The sequence below is a fragment of the Oryctolagus cuniculus genome, chromosome 12 (genome assembly GCF_964237555.1).
Source record: "Oryctolagus cuniculus chromosome 12, mOryCun1.1, whole genome shotgun sequence".
Lineage (NCBI taxonomy): Eukaryota > Metazoa > Chordata > Mammalia > Lagomorpha > Leporidae > Oryctolagus > Oryctolagus cuniculus.
This window is the reverse complement of record NC_091443.1, coordinates 83,308,130-83,314,205: the sequence shown is the minus strand read 5'-3', so window position 1 is coordinate 83,314,205 and position 6,076 is coordinate 83,308,130. Positions and strand designations below refer to the sequence as shown.

The following is a 6,076-nucleotide window of genomic DNA, read 5'->3' as shown; positions in this document are numbered from 1 at the left end:
GAGCTGGAAGACCACGCCTTCACCACGCCCCTGTGTGACTGCATGCCCCTACCTGGCCTCACCTGTGTGCCCACCTGCCAATCAGACTAATTAGCCACTCCCCTTTGGAAGTGGATTAAAGGCCTGGAAGGAACATGGTAGGCCCAGCTCTTTTTTGGCATTTTGCCATTGTGGGTCCTTTTTGCCCCGTGCCTTTGGGCCACCTGCCCCATGCTTCCTGGCCCACACGCTCCTCCACATGGCTGGCTCCTGGTGCTCAGTATGAATCCATATTTCCCTCTCTTTTAGATAGGGCCCTCACTCTCCTATACATTTATCTCACTGAATAAAAAATTTAAAACATCATCATGCCTCGGTCATTTGTGCCAGTATTCAGAGTTCTCTGAATATTAGGCAAAACCCCACAGGCTTATTAATATTCTGAATCTATTAAGAAGCATCCAGTAATATAATTGGCACTCTATACTCTGATAATAATTATAAGTACTTTTTTTTAAAAAAAAGATTTATTTATTTGAAAGTCAGAGTTACACAGAGAGAGGAGAGGCAGAGAGAGGTCTTCCATCCGGTGGTTCACTCCCCAACTGGCCACAATGGCAGGAGCTTCTTCTGGGTCTCCCATGTGGGTGTCGGGGCCAAGGACTTGGGCCATCTTCTACTACTGTCCCAGGCCATAGCAGAGAGCTGGATTGGAAGAGGAGCAACAGGGACTAGAACAGGCGCCCACATGGGATGCCGGCACTTCAGGCCGGGGCGTTAACCTGCTGTATCACAGCGCCGGCTCCATAAGTATTTTTTATTTGTTAAAACCCTAGAAAGTTTTTTAATGTGCTTTTGGAATCGTAAGCACAATATTTCCTGCAGCCCAACTTGTACAACATGGAGAGAGGTCTGTTTTCACATAAAATAATGAATATGAATCTCAGAGTATGGGATTAACCCCCAATAAGATTTACATAACTCTCATAGGGTTTCTGAGAAAAGTGTATTGGCCATGGATTTTGAAGCATGAAGCTAACCTAATAAGACTTACAGAATATCCACATGGTTTTTAAGACACTTGTATTTATGAAACGACTGTCACCTTGGACAGAGAAACAGTTCAAACTTTAAAGAAGCTTCTAGACAACTTTGGGTTTCTACCGGCATGCCGTAGACTGAGATTGTACTGAGTTACAAATATGAACTACTGTTTAGGAAAAGGAAAGGCGTCTCAGAGGGTGGAGCCCAGAGCCCAGACGACAAAGCCAGAAACTGAGCAGACCAAGGGATTAAAGCAAGGATCAGCAAACTACAGCTCATAGGCAAAATCCCCCAGCACCTGTCTTTGCACAGCTGTCACGCCCCCAGCACTGGCGGTTTCAGCTGTTGCTTCTGGAGAGCCAGTTGCCGTTACTATCTTGGTACAGAGTGAGGAGGACCAGGAGGAATGAGACAGGCTCAGCCTATTCTCCATCATTCTAGCAACTCCAGCCAACACACCAGACAAATAAGTAAAGCCACCAGCCATCTTCCAACTCCAACTGAACTACTCAACCCCACCCAACATCACGTAGAGCCGAGCTCAGCTGTTTCCACTGAGTCGTGCCCGAGTTGCAGAATGATAAGCAAATAAATGGTTGTGCATGTTTTGGGAAGTAATTTGTTACATTGCAATATGGAACAGATACAGGGACCTTGGATGCACCGTTGAATCCCTGGATTCGGTCGGAGACAACGTGGGTTTTCATTTCCTCATAAGTCAACATGAAGGATAGGAGAAGTTCATCTCTAAGGCCCCTCCTTGCTCTATATTATTCTGTGCGTAACTCTGCTGTATCACTTGTGGGAGCCTAGCATTGCTAGCTAGGCATTCTCAGAGGTGTTGAGGTGCAGCAGACAAAGTGTGAACAGAACAATGGCAGGCATTGAGAGGACAATGCGCACAACAGCTGACATAATCTGAGCTCTGTTATAGCAAACATCCCCCCAAGCCATGCTGGGGAGCAGAAAGGAAGAAGAGAATCTTTGGGTTAAGAATCAAAAGTTCTTTTACTGGCAGAACTGGCCTCACATTCCTCCGAAATAAGCAACCATGACTTAACAGCTTTGTTTTCTAAGATACCATCACGGCGAATTTCTGTCAAGCACCAAGCAAAGCCTTGCTATTGTACTGATCTGTACTGCACCTGGTTCGCATTAGCTCTTCCCCCTCTGCAGATGCCCACAGCGGCAAGGCAGCACAGTGAGGAGCTGGCATGGAACCTGCCGGAGGAGAGGAGGGAGGGAGGCCACCTCCTGCCCGCCATTATCACTGCCTGCCTGTGTTCCTCCAGTTCTCACCCAGGAAACCAACCCATGTGGTTTCTGCCTTTACAGCTCGCATTCTGAATTGAAAGGCTGTGAATGCACATTAGAAATTGTATTAGAAGGGTTGCTTTCGGGGCAGGCATTGGGACTCAGCAGGTTAAGCCTCCATTTGGGACACCTGTAGCCCATAGTGGAGCATGTGGGTTTAACTCCTTCCAATCCAGCTTCTTCATAATGCACCTGGAGGCAGCAGAGAATGGCTCATGTACTTGGGTTCCTGGCACCCATGGGGGAGACCCGGATGGAGTTCCTGACTCCTAGCTTCTGCCTCGCCCAGCCTTCTGACAGTGCCTGTCATGCCTAATTAATTCCTAGAGAAAAGAGCCCAGGCTGGGTGCTAGGAAACCTTCCTAGGCTGGATTTTGCAGCTACCCATTTGTGTGACCCTGAGCACAGCACTCAGTGTCTGGTTGCCTTGGCTGTCGCTCCGACTCCCAGGAGCAGCCAGACTGGGCAAAAACACTGCCTAGGCTGAGTGTGCAAGGAGGGAGGGAGTTCAAAGTCTGTGGGGTTTTTAGCCAAGCTCTCAGTCTGAGAGCTGCATGCATCGCTGGCTCAGTCACACGTGCTCGGCCACAAGTTGCAAGTGGCACTCGTGGAAGTAGTGCCGGGGAAGAAAAGCGAGAAACAGCAAAACCGAGCGAGGGAGTTGGCTCAATGGCTTCGGGGCAAGTGAAAGCAACTGGCGGTCACAAAAGGAAGAACGGATCAAAGTTCTCCGTTGCAACTCGGGGTTCAAAGCCAGGCGCCCCACCCAGCTCGGGCCTGCCTGTCACAAGGCTGCGCAGAGTGGTGGGTCCCAGAGGCTGACGCACGCAGAGCTCAGCAGTCCCCGGGGAAGAGGGCGCCTCCCGGTGCAGAGGTGGGGTGAGGGATCCCTGCTCGGGGCACTCTCCGAGGCCGGGGCGCATGGCCTGCGCGTTCTCCTTCCGGGAACAGGCGTCCAGAGGTTAAGCTAATATGTTTGCAGATGGTAATGGGTTGCTGGATGCCAAACGTCCCAGAGCAGGAGAATCCAGATTTATGTTTCTTGGATCAATTCTTTCTTCCAGGGCTTTGGCGCCTAAAGAAAAAAAAAAAGAAAAGAAAAGAAAAAGAAAGAAAAAAGAAAATAAAGTGATTTCTCCTAAAGTGTGGCCCATTTAGGAACCGAAGCCCAGGCTAGGAACTCGACGTGGCACTCCAGTCCGGAAGGGAGGAAAAGAGACGGCCTAACCCGGACCTCGGGGAAGTCTCGGCGGGGCTTCCACCCTGGGCAGGGCCGTGGGCGTCGGGCCGCTCCCGCGCGGCGAGGCTCGCAGCCGTTCCAGGGCGTGGCTACCCGCTCGGGCCAGCGGCCCGGCGAGCGTGAGTCACCCCGAGTCGGGGTGGGGGCGGGCAGGGCGGGCCTGGCCGAGAGGATGTGGCGGGTATAAAAGCCCCACCCAAGGCAGCCAGCTCCGCTCGGCAACTGGAGACGCTCGCAACTCTCGGCGCCCGGCCCAGGTAAGCGGGACGCGCCACACCCGCCGCCCGCCCGCTATGGCCCGGGGCCGCAGCACTAGCGGGGCCTGCGGAGGCTGGCAAGGGGGAAAGGGGCTTGCAGAGAGGGGCTCGAGCGGCCGGGCCGGGAGCCGGGGGAGACCGGGGCGCACTTGGGCTGCTGCGGGCGGGGGGCGCAAGGCCAGGTGTCCGGGGCGGGATGAGTGGGGCCGTTCGTGTCCAGGCCTGGGAGCGCGGAGCATGAGGACCGGACTGTGCATTCCCATGGAGGCTTCGCGGGTAGCGGGCGAGCCTGCTCACGCAGGGGAGCACTGGGGGCCCCGCATTCCAGACGTGCCGGGCCCGGGAGGGGGACAGGGCGTGGCCGCCGAGCGCTGCGGACTGCTAGGGGCCGTGCGCTCCGCGTGGAGCTGGAGTTCCACCGCTCTCCAGAATGCCGCCCATGTGTGCTTAAAGTCCCTTTACGCGATCTGGACGCGCGTTTGTGGAGCTTGAGCCGACCCCTGAGAGGGGAGGCTGGGGTGGGGGTGGGGTGGGAGTTTTGAGTAGCCAGCCGTGCACCCAATAAAACAAAACAGAAACCTCAGTTCTTTGCTCTTTCGTAGAGATTATCTTGGAGGATAGCAGTTTCAGATTGTGCTCAATCTGGGGGCTTTTCCGTTTGGTTGAGCACGTTTGCATGGGGAAGGAAGTGTCCCCGGAGTTCTTGTGGGGAGGGCTGGCCTGACTGTTACTTGCGGTGATGCGGCAGTGAGTCAGGGACCTGGAGTGCCCAGAAGGGCGTGGCCCAGCCGCTCCCTGCAGCTCGGAGCTGGCTGCTGGGCAGGGCCTGGGTTCCATGGACTGGCCCTGGAGAAACAGGAGTGGACCCTCAGGTTTCTTACCTATGCAAGTGGTTTAAGGACCCCCATTATACTCCCTCTGCCCGAAGGAGGACTATGTATTGAAGATTTCAAAAAACATGTTCATTCAAAATTAAATCTTTAAAGTGCACTGCAAATGCACGGCGCCAGACAAGGGTGAAGTATCATTTTTGTGGTGAGATTTGTCATTTTAAAGCTGTGGGTGATTGGAGTCTGGGGGTGAAACAGCAGTGGCCTGATGGGTACACGTTGGGCCTTTACCTGGGTCTGAGAAGCCTTCTGGCCACACCTTGGTGATTTGGAATGCAGAATGCATTTTCCCAGGGAAACGATGTTACTGAAAATGCTTAGGCTCCCAGGCTAGCCCGAAAGAACCCGCTTACCATGCTCTGTGTGCAGGCACTGCCTAATTGGGGGTGAGGGGCCGACAGGTGGGTAGGAAGAATAAATCACTGAATTTTTTCTGGAACTTTCTTTGAAGTTGGCCCTGATTAAATTCTTTTTCATGCTTCTGCCTCCTCTCTGCTTTCTTTTCAATGCCTCTCTTTTGCCTCCTTAGAGACCACCTTCCCTGATGTGAGACAGCAGCCCAGGGGCCTTGTCCAGGTCTGCTGTATTCCCTCTTCCTCCCTCCAGTGTGACGCCAACCCCAGCTAGAAGCCAGCAAATGCAATAAATGATCATTAGGTCGGAGGTCCTAAAACCCCCAGCAATCCAGAGAGCACTGTTAGTGAAGAAACAGCACTGAGAAACCCTCCTTAGCCCACACCCACCTGCACTTTGTAGAATTTGAGGTAATGGAATCCAGGAGAAGTAATGTTCAGGCCAGGTGAAGGAAGATTTCAGATGAGACCAGGACTAGTGTATCCTGTAACAGCTTTCTACCAACTTCTAAATCTCTTGTCCAGAAGTTTCAGGGCTGGATGGCCCAGCACGTCTGCAGTGGAGGGGAGCAGGCCCTGACCGCCTGTGTGCAGTATTTCAATAGGAAGCTTATGGCTGTGTCGCCTGCCTTCCTCAAATGACCAGGAAATATTGCTGACTCACTGACCTTGATTAAGAGCTCAGTCTTGGACTGGAGTCTCCAGTATTTAACATCCCGGGTCTTGGAGCTATTAAAGGACTGTATCTATTGACATTGGACTGCAGTCATGGCCGTTAGTTTCCTGGCTAATGTCAGATTTAAGTAGCTTTTCTGGCAAAGTAGATACTCTTCTGTAATTGTTATCGATTTGGAGGCCTGGAGGCTTTTCCTGCACCTGTGAGCCTAGGACCTGGCACTAATGCATTGTGGTGAGTCTTGGTTGTCACTCTGTGTGGGGCTTGGGCCATTTATCATGGAGAAAGGATGGGCGTGCCATGGGCTGCCTCAGACATTCCTT

At 52.7% G+C, this 6,076-nt stretch overlaps 1 protein-coding gene and 1 long non-coding RNA gene across 2 annotated transcripts in view; one reads left to right on the top strand and one right to left on the bottom strand.

Moving 5' to 3' along the window:
- Positions 1 to 487: 487 nt before the first annotated feature.
- LOC138844698 (uncharacterized) lies at positions 488 to 5,739 on the bottom strand. Its single transcript, XR_011380926.1, has 2 exons — positions 5,468 to 5,739; positions 488 to 3,412 (listed from the first exon to the last, which is right to left on the bottom strand). It is a non-coding gene; the product is annotated as an uncharacterized lncRNA (long non-coding RNA).
- ANXA2 (annexin A2) overlaps positions 3,542 to 6,076 on the top strand; it is a 49,090-nt gene continuing 46,555 nt past the window's right edge. Inside the window, exon 1 of the mRNA XM_051821925.2 lies at positions 3,542 to 3,834. The gene's annotated coding sequence lies outside the window, so the exon portion shown is untranslated. The remainder of the gene's footprint in view (positions 3,835 to 6,076) is intronic.